This window comes from Bos indicus, chromosome 1 (genome assembly GCF_029378745.1).
Source record: "Bos indicus isolate NIAB-ARS_2022 breed Sahiwal x Tharparkar chromosome 1, NIAB-ARS_B.indTharparkar_mat_pri_1.0, whole genome shotgun sequence".
NCBI classification, from domain to species: domain Eukaryota; kingdom Metazoa; phylum Chordata; class Mammalia; order Artiodactyla; family Bovidae; genus Bos; species Bos indicus.
This window is the reverse complement of record NC_091760.1, coordinates 55,593,690-55,609,196: the sequence shown is the minus strand read 5'-3', so window position 1 is coordinate 55,609,196 and position 15,507 is coordinate 55,593,690. Positions and strand designations below refer to the sequence as shown.

At 38.4% G+C, this 15,507-nt stretch overlaps 1 pseudogene; it reads right to left on the bottom strand.

The window, feature by feature from the left end:
• Positions 1 to 13,907: 13,907 nt before the first annotated feature.
• Positions 13,908 to 15,163, bottom strand: LOC109569817 (eukaryotic initiation factor 4A-II pseudogene; annotated as a pseudogene).
• Between the last annotated feature and the right edge of the window lie 344 nt (positions 15,164 to 15,507).

Here is a 15,507-nt window from a genome sequence, read left to right as displayed (position 1 = left end):
GTTTTTGTTTGTTCATTTTTTCTCTTTCTTTTCCTTCTTCTTTTCTTTAACATCGTATTTTTGAAATTCCAAACTCTACTCTAGATTTTTAATTTTTGCTTTTATGTATTTGTTACCAATTTTGTACCTTTAAGAACCCAATCTTCAGTACCCATTTTTCACTAGGTAGCAAGATTACTGGCTTAACTGCTCTCTCTCCCTTTGGACTCTCCTTTTTCTCCACTAGGTTGCCTGTGTCTCCTCCCTAACCCCTCTCTACTCTACACAACTCTATGAATTTTGGTGTGTTCCAGACAGTGGAGAACACTTAGGGAACTGATTCCTGGCTAGATCTGTCTCCCTCCTTTTCATTCCCCCCAATTTATCCTCCTGGCCACCTCTGCCACCTTCCTCCTTCTCTTCTCTGTATAACTCTGTGAACAACTCTGAGCAATCCAGCTGTGGAGTGCACATAAGGAAGAGATTACTGAATAGCCCACTCTATCCTCTGTTGATTCCACCTCATCTCATTCGGGTCACCTCTAACTCCCTCCTCACTCTTCTCTTCTCCATATAACGCTGTAAACCTCTCTGGGTGAAACAAGTTTCAGGGCAAGACATACCAAGCAAATTCTCCAGGAGCAAGGAACACAGCCCTGAGCTCCAAGATACAGGCAGCCCAAAGTCACCCCAAAACCATAGACATCCCATAACTCATACTGGACATTTCATTGCACTCCAGAGAGAAGAAATACAGCTCCACCCACCAGAACACTGACACAAGCTTCCCTAACCAAGAAACCTTGACAAGCCACCTGTACAAACCCACACAGAGCAAGGAAACGCCACAATAAAGAGAACTCCACAAACTGCCAGAATACAGAAAGGACACCCCAAACTCAGCAATTTAAACAAGATGAAGAGACAGAGGAATAGCCAGCAGATAAAGGAACAGGATAAATGCCCACCAAACCAAACAAAAGAGGAAGAGATAGGGAATCTACCTGATAAAGAATTCCGAATAATGATAGTGAAATTGATCCAAAATCTTGAAATCAAAATGGAATCACAGATAAATAGCTTGGAGAGAAAGATTGAGAAGATGCAAGAAAGGTTTAACAAGGACCTAGAAGAAATAAAAGAGAGTCAATATAAAATGAATAATGTGATAAATGAAATTAAAAACACTCTGGAGGCAACAAATAGTAGAATAACAGAGGCAGAAGATAGGATTGCTGAATTATAAGATAGAATGGTAGAAATAAATGAATCAGAGAGAATAAAAGAAAAATGAATTAAAAGAAATGAGGACAATCTCAGAGACCTCCAGGACAATATTAAACGCTACAACATTAGAATCATAGGGGTCCCAGAAGAAGAAGACAAAAAGAAAGACCGTGAGAAAATACCTGAAGAGATAATAGTTGAAAACTTCCCTAAAATGGGGAAGGAAATAATCACCCAAGTCCAAGAAACCCAGAGAGTCCCCAACAGGATAAACCCAAGGTGAAACACCCCAAGACACATATTAATCAAATTAACAAAGATCAAACACAAAGAACAAATATTAAAAGCAGCAAGGGAAAAACAACAAATAACACACAAGGGAATTCCCATTAGGATAACAGCTGATCTTTCAATAGAAACTCTTCAAGCCAGGAGGGAATGGCAAGACATACTTAAAGTGATGAAAGAAAATAACCTACAGCCCAGATTATTGTACCCAGCAAGGATCTCATTCAAATATGAAGGAGAAATCAAAAGCTTCTCAGACAAGCAAAAGCTGAGAGAATTCAGCACCACCAAACCAGCTCTCCAACAAATCCTAAAGGATATTCTTTAGACAGGAAACACAAAAACGGTGTCTAAACTCAAACCCCAAACAATAAAGTAAATGGCCACGGGATTATACTTATCAGTAATTACCTTAAATGTAAATGGGTTGAATGCCCCAAACAAAAGACAAAGACTGTCTGAATGGATACAAAAACAAGACCCCTACATATGTTGTCTACAAGAGACCCACCTCAAAACAGGGGACACATACAGACTGAAAGTGAAGGGCTGGAAAAAGATTTTCCATGCAAATAGGGACCAAAAGAAAGCAGGAGCAGCAATACTTATATCAGATAAAATAGACTTTAAAACAAAGGCTGTGAAAAGAGACAAAGATGGTCACTACATAATGATAAAGGATAAATCCAAGAAGAAGATATAACAATTATAAATATATATGCACCCAACACAGGAGCACCACAATATGAAAGACAAATGCTAACAGGTATGAAAGGAGAAATTAAAAATAACACAATAATAGTGGGAGACTTTAATACCTCACTCACACCTGTGGATAGATCAACTAAACAGAAAATTAACAAGGAAACACAAACTTTAAACAATACAATAGACCAGTTAGACCTAATTGATATCTATAGGACATTTCATCCCAAAACAATGAATTTCACCTTTTTCTCAAGTGCACATGGAACCTTCTCCAGGATAGATCACATCCTGGGCCATAAATCTAGCTTTGGTAAATTCAAAAAAATAGAAATCATTCCAAGCATCTTTTCTGACCACAATGCAGTAAGGATAGATCTCAATTTGAGGAGAAAAACTATTAAAAATTCCAACATATGGAGGCTGAATAACACGCTGCTGAATAACCAACAAATCACAGAAGAAATCAAAAAGGAAATCAAAATTTGCATAGAAACGAATGAAAATGAAAACACAACAACTCAAAACCTGTGGGACACAGTAAAAGCAGTCCTAGGGGAAAGTTCATAGCAATACAGGCATACCTCAAGAAACAAGAAAAAAGTCAAATAAATAACCTAACTCTACACCTAAAGCAACTAGAAAAGGAAGAAATGAAGAATCCCAGGGTTAATAGAAGGAAAGAAATCTTAAAAATTAGAGCAGAAATAAATGCAAAGAAACAAAAGAGACCATAGCAAAAATCAACAAAGCCAAAAGCTGGTTCTTTGAAAGGATAAATAAAATTGACAAACCATTAGCCAGACTCATCAAGAAACAAAGGGAGAAAAATCAAATCAATAAAATTAGAAATGAAAATGGAGAGATCACAACAGATAACACAGAAATACAAAGGATCCTAAGAGACTACTATCAACAATTATATGCCAATAAAATAGACAACGTGGAAGAAATGGACAAATTCTTAGAAAAGTACAACTTTCCAAAACTGGACCAGGAAGAAATAGAAAATCTTAACAGACCCATCACAAGCACGGAAATTGAAACTGTAATCAAGAATCTTCCAGCAAACAAAAGCCCAGGTCCAGACGGCTTCACAGCTGAATTCTACCAAAAATTTAGAGAAGAGCTAACACCTATCCTACTCAAACTCTTCCAGAAAATTGCAGAGGAAGGTAAACTTCCAAACTCATTCTATGAGGCCACCATCACCCTAGTACCAAAACCTGACAAAGATCCCACAAAAAAAGAAAGCTACAGGCCAATATCACTGATGAACATAGATGCAAAAATCCTTAACAAAACTCTAGCAATCAGAATCCAACAACACATTAAAAAGATCATACACCATGACCAAGTGGGCTTTATCCCAGGGATGCAAGGATTCTTCAATATCTGCAAATCAATCAATGTAATACACCACATTAACAAATTGAAAAAGAAAAACCATATGATTATCTCAATAGATGCAGAGAAAGCCTTTGACAAAATTCAACATCCATTTATGATAAAAAACTCTCCAGAAAGCAGGAATAGAAGGAACATACCTCAACATAATAAAAGCTATATATGACAAACCCGCAGCAAACATTATCCTCAATGGTGAAAAACTGAAAGCATTTCCTCTAAAGTCAGGAACAAGACAAGGGTGCCCACTTTCACCATTACTATTCAACATAGTTTTGGAAGTTTTGGCCACAGCAATCAGAGCAGAAAAAGAAATAAAAGGAATCCAAAGTGGAAAAGAAGAAGTAAAACTCTCACTGCTTGCAGATGACATGATCCTCTCCATAGAAAACCCTAAAGACTCCACCAGAAAATTACTAGAACTAATCAATGACTATAGTAAAGTTGCAGGATATAAAATCAACACACAGAAATCCCTTGCATTCCTATACACTAATAATGAGAAAACAGAAAGAGAAATTAAGGAAACAATTCCATTCACCATTGCAACGGAAAGAATAAAGTACTTAGGAATATATCTACCTAAAGAAACTAAAGACCTATATATAGAAAACTATAAAACCCTGTGAAAGAAATCAAAGAGGACACTAATAGATGGAGAAATATACCATGTTCATGGATTGGAAGAATCAATATAGTGAAAATGAGTACACTACCCAAAGCAATTTATAGATTCAATGCAATCCCTATCAAGCTACCAACGGTATTCTTCACAGAGCTAGAACAAATAATTTCACAATTTGTATGGAAATACAAAAAACCTCGAATAGCCAAAGCGATCTTGAGAAAGAAGAATGGAACTGGAGGAATCAACCTACCTGACTTCAGGCTCTACTACAAAGCCACAGTTATCAAGACAGTATGGTACTGGCACAAAGACAAAAATATAGATCAATGGAACAAAATACAAAGCCCAGAGATAAATCCACGCACATATGGACACCTTATCTTTGACAAAGGAGGCAAGAATATACAATGGATTAAAGACAATCTCTTTAACAAGTGGTGCTGGGAAAACTGGTCAACCACTTGTAAAAGAATGAAACTAGAACACTTTCTAACACCATACACAAAAATAAACTCAAAATAGATTAAAGATCTCAATGTAAGACCAGAAACTATAAAACTCCTAGAGGAGAACATAGGCAAAACACTCTCTGACATACATCACAGCAGGATCCTCTAGGACCCACCTCCCAGAATATTGGAAATAAAAGCAAAAATAAACAAATGGGACCTAATTAAACTTAAAAGCTTATGCACAACAAAGGAAACTATTGGCAAGGTGAAAAGGCAGCCTTCAGAATGGGAGAAAATAATAGCAAATGAAGCAATGGACAAACAACTAATCTCAAAAATATACAAGCAACTCCTACAGCTCAACTCCAGAAAAGTAAATGACCCAATCAAAAAATGGGCCAAAGAACTAAATAGACATTTCTCCAAAGAAGACATACAGATGGCTAACAAACACATGAAAAGACGCTCAACATCACTCATTATCAGAGAAATGCAAATCAAAACCACTATGAGGTACCATTTCACACCAGTCAGAATGGCTGCGATCCAAAAGTCTACAAGCAATAAATGCTGGAGAGGGTGTGGAGAAAAGGGAACCCTCTTACACTGTTGGTGGGAATGCAAACTAGTACAGCCAGTATGGAGAACAGTGTGGAGATTCCCTAAAAAACTGGAAATAGAACTGCCTTATGATCCAGCAATCCCACTGCTGGGCATGCACACTGAGGAAACCTGAAGGGAAAGAGACACGTGTACCCCAATGTTCATCGCAGCACTGTTTATAATAGCCAGGACATGGAAGCAACCTAGATGTCCATCAGCAGATGAATGGATAAGAAAGCTATGGTACATATACACAATGGAGTATTACTCAGCCATTAAAAAGAAAACATTTGAATCAGTTCTAATGAGGTGGATGAAAGTGGAGACTATTATACAGAGTGAAGTAAGCCAGAAAGAAAAACACCAATACAGTATACTAACACATATATATGGAGTTTAGAAAGATGGTAACAATAATCCTGTGTACGAGACAGCAAAAGAGACACTGATGTATAGATCAGTCTTATGGACTCTGTGGGAGAGGGAGAGGGTGGGGAGATTTGGGAGAATAGCAGTGAAACATGTATAATATGTATGAAACGAGATGCCAGTCCAGGTTCGATGCACGATACTGGATGATTGGGGCTGGTGCACTGGGATGACCCAGAGGGAGGGTATCGGGAGGGAGGAGGGAGGAGGGTTCAGGATGGGGAACACAGGTGTACCTGTGGCAGATTCATTTCAATATTTGGCAAAACTAATACAATATTGTAAAGTTTAAAAATAAAATAAAATTAAAAAAAAAAGTCACTTTGTAATACATAAATAGAAACAAGGAATAAAAGCGAGTCCAGAAATAGGTCCACATATTTATGTGTAACCAATTTTCTACAAAAGTTCCAAGGCAACTCAGTGGGGAAATTTTGCCAAATTTTTGCTAGAACAACTTGATAAAGTATGGGGTGGGGTTGGGGGGGCCGGGGAAGATATCTCAAAAGTTTCCTCATACTACACTCACAAAAATAATTTCAAGTTGGTCATGGACCTAAATATATAAGAAAAATGATAAATCTTCTAGAAGAAAATATGAATTGATAAAGATTTCTCAGAGAGGACCAAAAAAAACCAAAATAAAAGTAAGATATTAAAGACTTCATTAAAATTAAAACCTTTTTATTTATCAGTAGTCATTGTTTAAAATTTTTTTTTAAAGCAAGAAACAGAGTAGGAGAAAAATGTGTTTGAGGAGCAGGGCCGTGGATGGGTGTGTCTTAAAAAGCACATGTATGCAGAACATAAAAAGTAGACTCCTACATGTCAATATCAAAATGGCAAACAACACAATAAAAAATGGACAAAAGTATTGAGAAGTCTCTTCACAAAAAAAGACATATGATCCTTAAGATCACAGTCATCAGCAAAATGAAAACAAATCACAACATAATACCATTACACACACACTAGAATCATTGATATCGTTTTCAGGCTGACAATATCAAGTACTGGTAATGGTATGGAGTAAACTGAGGTCTCACACACAGGTGAAAATGTAGGATGATGCTATCACTTTGAAAAGCTTTTCGTAGCTTCTTTTTAATGTGAGCATATACTTGTTACATAACACACAATTCCACTTTTAAGTATTTGCTCAAGAAATCTTGAGACTTACATCCATAAAAAAAGACTAATACATAAATATTATTCCTAATAACCCCAAACTGGAAAGGACCTGAATGTATATTAACAGAATGCTCAATAAATGAATCATGTTATAAAACACTATTCAACAATTAAACAAAACAAACAAACAAAAAACGCCACAGAAAACAACTGGTTCATATACAGAATGGATGAATGGAAAAAAACAATATTAAAAAAGTCTTGTGCTGAGTTAAGAAATTCAGACAGAGAGTCATGTGATATGGTTTCATTTTTACTTACAAAGATCATGGCATCCGGTCCCATCACTTCATGGGAAACAGACGGGGAAACAGTGGAAACAGTGTCAGACTTTATTTTTCTGGGCTCCAAAATCACTGCAGATGGTGACTGCAGCCATGAAATTAGAAGACGCTTACTTCTTGGAAGGAAAGTTATGACCAACCTAGATAGCATATTCAAAAGCAGAGGCATTACTTTGCCAACAAAGGTCCGTCTAGTCAAGGCTATGGTTTTTCCAGTGGTCATGTATGGATGTGAGAGTTGGACTGTGAAGAAGGCTGCGTGCTGAAGAATTGACGTAACTGTGGTGTTGGAGAAGACTCTTGAGAGTCCCTCGGACTGCAAGGAGATCCAACCAGTCCATTCTGAAGGAGATCAGCCCTGGGATTACTTTGGAGGGAATGATGCTGAAGCTGAAACTCTAGTTCTTTGGCCACCTCATGCGAAGAGCTGACTCATTGGAAAAGACTCTGATGCTGGGAGGGATTGGGGGCAGGAGGAAAAGGGGATGACAGAGGATGAGATGGCTGGATGGCACCACTGACTCGATGAACGCGAGTCTGAGTGAACTCCGGGAGTTGGTGATGGACAGGGAGGCCTGGCCTGCTGCAATTCATGGGGTCTCAAAGAGTCGGACAGGACTGAGCGACTGATCTGATCTGATCTGATGTAAGTAAGAAGAAAGAAATAAAACCTAATTTTAAAAGTAAATAGAAATAAAACCATAAATATCATGACTTTGATTGTTGGGTGGCAGTGTGGATTGATTAGATGGAGGCATGAGGGATCTTTTTATGGGGTGTTAGAAATGTTTGAGATGTTAATTGAAATAATGGTTACACAGGGAGCATTTTGACAAAATCTTATACAACATACACTTTAGATCTATGCATTCCCTATGAGAAGCAAACATAAACAACAAGAAAGATCAAGGGCTTCACTTCAGCAGCCAGAGCCTCAGCCTCTGGTAAGACTGTTGAAATATAGTACAGTCCTGGTAGTCACTCTCATTAGCAAATACAATGACTATTTCCTCCCAAACAAGACCATCTGAGATCTGAAATTTATTTTAATAAATTTGTGTGTATGTGTGTGTGTGTTTGGTAACCTACTATACTGGGTACAAGCTGCTATAATAAACTGAGGATGTTCAATGACTTAATAAATATATATTTCTTGCCTTAAATACAATAATCATTTCCATCCAAAGAGAGGTCAACAAGTAATTTCTTTATAAGTCAAAGATTCTGCCAAAATAAGTTTGTTTCTTTTTCTTCTCTACCCATAACTACAATCTTTCTAAGAACTTAACTAAATGAGAAATCCAGGCAGTGCCTGGTTAACCAATAATAAGAGGTTACCTGAAAATGGTTACCTTTCCTGATATGTTTCTTTTCACTGTGAGTCACACATACTGGGAAAATTGACACGAATATAAATTGATTGAGAGGGCTATGATTTTTATAATACTTAACTAACTGTGGTATAGGAGTGAAATAAATATATGACTAAGATATTAAAACTTCTGGTTATATTTCAATAGGAACATAATCACAGCTAGATAACAAATATAGTTCATTTTATCCATGGCTGAATTCAGTTCTTTCTAATATGCCCTCCAGACAGAGGAAATGTGAAAGGCTTTGACTTTTTCTGTTCTCTCATTTTTTTTTTTTTTAAGTTCTCAAAAAGCCCTTCTCTGTACTGTTGCTAAGAGGAAAAAGAAACTGTTGCCAAGTAACAAGAAGATACAGTGTCCAGCACATATGTGTGTCTCCTCAGTTGCATATCAAATGCAAAGCCTTCTGCTGCTCTCAAGGACATGCTGTGGGTGAGATATCATTCAGAGCACTGCCACAGGACGTCCAAGCCCATCTGACCTGATGAACAGAGATATTCAGCTATCTGAATAGCTGAATACAGTCAGCTATTAGTATATGGTCCACTTTGAGGAACAAGTACATTACTAATGCAATTGCACTTTTCATTTTCTTGAAGCTCTTTGCTTAACCGTGAGCAAATAATTTGAAGGAAGATTATCTTGCTTGTTTCATTTTTTCTTCCTGATCAAAAATAGATGTCATATCTGACCTACTTAACAAAACTTCCTCTTTGTTCATGAGCAATAAGTAGGTGTATGTGTGTGCTCAGTCACTCAGTTGTATCTGATTCTTTGTGGCTCCATGGACTGTAGCCCTCTAGGCTCCTCTGTCCATGGACTTTTCCAAGACAGAATACTGGAGTGGGTTGCCATTTCCTTCTCCAGGGGATCTTCCCTACCCTGGGATCAAACTCACATTTCTTGTGTCTCCTTCATTGGCAAGTAGATTCTTTACCACAAGAGCTATCCAGGGAGCCCCAGTAGGTACATACATAGGTTTATTATGATTCACTTTGACATAATACTCTGTGATTTGAGAAAGTTACAAATACATGTTCAAGACACTGACTCATCCAAAAAGTATCACAATCCACAAAACATTAAGTGAACATTCATTCTAATAATGACTATTTACTTGCTATGTCCCTTCCTGAGAAAATTTACAATCTATCTTTTTTCTTTTTTTGGACCATATGTTCACATCATATCCAAAACTAACGGGGCCAATAACATACATAATGAGAATCAGTTTACTAGATGAGTTAAGCAAATTAAATATCTTCTCTTGAAAATGCATATTAGAAGATACAGTCAGATGGTGACTTGCACTAGGATCATATAACCTTCAGGCCATGTCAAATTATATTCAGGGACAACAAACTCATGTAGCAAGAAGATAAAGGTAAAGAAGAAAAGAAAATGAGTCTGCATCATACCTCTGATCGAAAGAGGCAAAAGATAAACAACCCATGTGAGAAGGAGAGGTTGACTTTAAAAATATTAGATTTTATTAACATTGGTTGGTTTTATTTTGTAATTATTCCTTTAAAAATGTGCCCTATTAGATCCCTTTCCCTTGCCTTAGAAAGATGCCTTGGTCACAGTCCATCACTAAAATTTAATTCAGTATAGTGTAATATTCCAGTCACACATCTGATTCAAATAATTTACTCCCCACACTGCCCCACTCCCACTCACTCCTCCTAGTTACTTGCTCTTTCAACAGCTTGTGGGTGGAAAAACATGAGAAAAGGTGCCCATATTTAAGTTCAGCAAGGTTATCTTTGGTGATAAATATCCCTGAACCTTTTAGTTTAGTCTGATTCTATCTGATTCCATGCTGGGAGCCAGCACGGGAGCTCCCACCCATGACAAGGTCATGCGGGAGAGCCCTGATGGGCAAGACAAGTCAGGGCTCAAGAGGCCCCCTGGACCTGCCTGAGCATCTACCCCAAAACCAGAATCTGTCTGTTTTACTATTTTATGACTTTTACCAACTTCTCTGACATTAACGGGGGGCTATCCCCTACCACCTTTCTCTGAAGAAAATCAATTCAGAGCTCTAGTTAATAAGTCTCCTGGGCATAATAGGAGTGTTTCAATTCAAACCCGTCTGATGACTTTCTAGCTTGCCTGACAGGTTTGTTCAGATTCCTGCAGCTACGCATGTGATTGTTCACAGCCTCCCAACCACGAGAGGCACGGGAAGCTTAAGATATTCTAACAATGCAGAGCTTCCCAGAGAGTTAAAATTATTAGAATAGAACTAGTAGAGAATTTCTTTGTTGAGCTAATGCTTGCTGCCAAGTTACCATATCCCTTACCTACTGTGTCCCTGGGAGTGTATTGATTACTACAGTTGGTATATAGAAATGTAAGTAGTAGCTATAATGTTTGTAACCTTGGACCCTTGAGTTAATTCTTTTCTTGTTATAGCCCACCACACTTTTGCCCTATAGGAAAGCAACTTTAGTGCTTTCAGAGGGTGGTGCCTGACCTTAGAATAATCACCTTTAGAGAAAAATAAGTTTTCTGAAGAAAGGGTTATAAAATGTTAACAGGCCTCCTGGCCAGAAGATGATGTAAATCACCTAAAGCTTTTGCATATGATAAGTTTGCAGAAAGAAAGCCTGGCTTCGATAAGGATCAAGGACTGCTGACCTTGCATGACTCTACCCACCCCACCCCACCCCCATTATCCTCTATGCACAACTTAAGGTATAAAAACTACTTTGGAAAATAAAGTGTGGTCCGTGCTCACCGAAGCTTGGTCTCCCCATGTCTTTCTTTTTCTTTCCTTTTCCTTTTCAGGCTGATTCCCTGGAGCGCAGGGGCCCTCTGCGTTCACTTTCCTGCCTGGGCTTCTAAGACCCACTTGAGAAGGCGCCTAAAGTGGGGCACCTTCAGCTATTCGAGAGGGCATCTGTGGCCTACGTGAACAGAGCAAGTCCTGTGCTGGGGCTTTATTGGCTTTCTGTGTAAACCAAGGAATATCAGCCTCTTTTCTCTCCTCTATTTTCTTAACTGCAAAATTCTTTCTTTATCTCTTTCTCTATTTCTCTCAGTTGCCAACGCTGTCCTCCCAAGGGAATCTCTGGATCCAACCGGGGCTGGACCCTGGTAATTTCAGATGTTCCAGAGGAGATAAATGTGATTTTTAAGAATGAGCATCACCTTGATCCTAGACCCCTGTACTGTGTGGATCATCCTCTAGGACAGAGGCAGCTTTGTCCCTATGTGATCCTGCTTGAAGTCCTGTGACTTGTCCTTTCTTAAAATATTGGACATGTCACTGTTTTGCTTGGAAGCTGTCTGGTCAGCTCTCTGTCTTCTGACACTTCATTAATTCTCTTTCTCCTTCACTGAAACATCCAGTAACTGCTGAGATTTTCTTTCTTATGAACTGAGGATAAAAGACAACAAGGATGGGATAGAGCCTGACTCTTCTTCCAAATCTGCTTCATCATGCTTTCCCCAAGTCGTAATAGCATGGGATTCTCCAGATGATCCCCAGCCTGCCAAAAGCTGTGCACAATAAATACACAACACACCAAATTTAAAGGATACAAGTTAAGGTCTTCAAGAGTTTCCTCATTATTCTCTTTTCTCATGATGACAACTGGTCTTCCAGTTGTTCTGCAATTTGACCAACAACACTTCATGGAATGAGATGCCCAATTCTATTTCTTGGATGTATTCTCAATCTCTTCTAGAGATTCTCTTCAACCATCTCTCATACTTGGCTATTTATCAGTAAATAGCTCTTACTTTCTCTATTCTGTATTTGAGAAGAAGAGGGAGATCCAAGAGGGATACTTAGGAGCCTCTTAGCATTTTCAGTGGCACTCTGCCCACATAGGCCCACTCTGATTTAGAAACCAACATTTAAAAACTAGATTATGGCATCCTGTCCCATCACTTCATGTCAAACAGAAGAGGGAAAAGTGGAAACAGTGACAGATTTTATTTTCTTGGGCTGCAAAATCACCATGGACAATGATCAGTCACGAAATCAAAAGATGTTTTCTCCTTGGAAGGAAAGCTATGACTAACCTAGACAGTGTATTAAAAAGCAGAGACACCATTTTGCTGACAAAGGTCCATACAGTTAAAGCTATGGTTTTTCCAGTAGTCATGTATGGATGTGAGAGTTGGACCAGAAAGAAGGCTGAGCCAAAGAATTGATGCATTCAAATTGTAGTGATGGAGAAGACTCTTGAGAGTCCCTTGGATAGCAAGGAGATCAAACCAGTCAATCCTAAAGGAAATCAACCCTGAATATTCATTGGAAGGACTGCTGTTGAAGTTGAAACTCCAATACTTTGGCCACCTAATGCGAAGAGCCAACTCACTGGAAAAGACCCTTGCTGAAAAAGATTGAGGGCAGGAGGAGAAGTGGGCAAAAAAGGATGAGATGGTTGGATGGCATCACTGCCTCAAAACATGAATTTGAGCAAATGCCAGGAGATAGTGAAGTATAGGAAAGCCTGGCGTGATGCATGAGCCACTGCATGGGGTCGCAAAGTGTCAGACAGGACTTAGTGACTAAACAACAAATGCCTGCATGTGTTACCAATACAATAGGACTCTTCTATCTCCCCTCAAGTCTCTCTTTACCCTCCAGGGTGAGAGTGGTGGAATAATCATTGATAAGCTTTCTGGAAAGACATGTGGCCACCATTATGGGTCGGTCATGTAATTCTCTTTAGAATATAAACCACTGTAGTCTGTTTTATTTTTTTTAAGTGAATATACAATTTATTTAACATTCAAACTTCATTAAGACATGTGCAATATGGCAATTTTACTGGGGGTTTAAGCCTACCTAGGATGATTGCTTGCTGGGGCTTAGCAACAGGGTCCAGTTCACACTTAGCACTAATTAAATACTTTATTGAATAAATATAATACCAGATAAAATGCATTCAAATGCTAAAAAAAAAAATCAATTTTAAAGGCCTTTCTATTCAGGCTAATGACAAACACAATAAAGGCAGATATGCTAGTTTAACATAATTGGCTGATTTTATACAGCACTTATATCTTTTAGTCCACAAGTATATTATTAAATGATAGAGAACATCTAATACAACCATTTCTACAGAACTAGGAAATGAATTTCTAAGAAAGAAAGATTTTACAGACCCTATCTTTTATACCCACCCCAACAGTCTAACTCTAAAGAGGATAAAGCCAATGACTTTCCTCACAAGAGCTCATGACTAATGTCACTTTGCTATCCAAATCTGTATTTCTGATCCATTATGAGCATTGAGACAAGATTCAAGTATTCCCAACGAAAGAAGCACAATGCATGTTGTGATTGCCTATTCAGCAACAGCGAGCACTGCAAAACTGTCTCATCCCAGGAATTAAATAAGGTCGGCCACATTCATTGGCATTTTCTCCACTGTAGTATTATAGAAAGTCTCAATGTCAAGAAGAATCCTCTTGTCTTCTTCAGTAACAAAGTTTATAGCCACACCTTTCCTCCCAAATCGACCCCCTCTGCCAATTGTGTGAATATAATTTTCACTATTGGTAGGTAGATCATAGTTTATAACCAATGACCCTTGTTGCACATCAATTCCACGAGCCAACAAGTCAGTAGTGATCAGAACACAGCTTGACCCTGATCAAAATTCCCTCATGATAACATCTCTTTCTTTCTGGTCGATGTCATCATGCAGGGCAGAAACTGTGAAGTCCCTGGCATGCATTTTCTCTGTGAGCCAGTCCACCTTGCGCCTTGTATTGAGAAAAATAACAGCATGTGTAATTGTCAGTGTCTCATACAAGTCACAAAGTGTATCCAACTTCCATTCCTCTCTTTCAACATTAATATAAAACTGTTTAATTCCTTCAAGGGTCAATTCTTCCTTTTTCACCAAAATTCGAATTGGATCTCTCATGAATTTTTTGGTCACTTCCAACACATCCGTTGGCATTATGGCAGAAAGCAACACCACCTGAATACTAGTATTTAATTTTTGGAAAATCTCATAGATTTGATCCTTAAACCCTCGGCTCAGCATTTCATCTGCTTCATCCAAAACGAACATTCTGATCCATTTTGGAGAGAGATATCTTCTGTTTAACATATCAAACACTCTCCCTGGTGTTCCAACAACAATATGTGGTGCTTCAGCCTGCAGTTTTTGCATTTCATTTCGAACATTTGTTCCACCAATGCAGGCATGACAAGTTGCTCCCATATAATCTCCAAGTGCCAGAATTACCTTTTGGATCTGTTGAGCCAGTTCTCTGGTGGGGGCCAGTACTAGTGCTTGGGTCTCCTTGAACTCAATCTCCAACTGTTGCAGGATGGAAATAGCAAATGCGGCTGTCTTGCCAGTACCTAACTCAGCTTGGGCAATCACATCATACCCTTTAATACATGGACTAATAGCTCTCTGCTGAATAGCTGATGGCTTCTCAAAACCATAAGCATAGATGCCCCGAAGAAGAGACTCCTTTAAGTTTATATCATCAAAGTTATCAACAATCTCATTCCAGTTGCTCTTGATGACACCATCGGGGTCCATTCCCTCAGGGCCGCCATGTTCTCTGTTATAATCCGCAGAGCCACCAGACATGATCCGATGAACCACTCAGTGCTGTACTGAAAAGCTGTAGTCTGTTTTAAGCTTAATTTACAATTAGATTTAGTTGCAATCTCAGAACATTAGAAAATGTCTCATTCTATGTCATTTACACTGACTCTACAGTTTAAGCTGTTTTGTCATGAGAAATGTCTGTATTTCCTGTTCTTGCTTCTTGTTCTTATTATACCAGCTACTTTACCAACTTTTCTGAACTTTTGTCCTTATGCTCAAACATTACCCAATGGAGACAGTGAGCTAGTTCCATAAAAGTCTCTGGTGGGGGGTGATGAGAGGATACATTATCAAGAAACTTAGAATCTGCTTGAAAGACAAAACTTACACACATAAAAT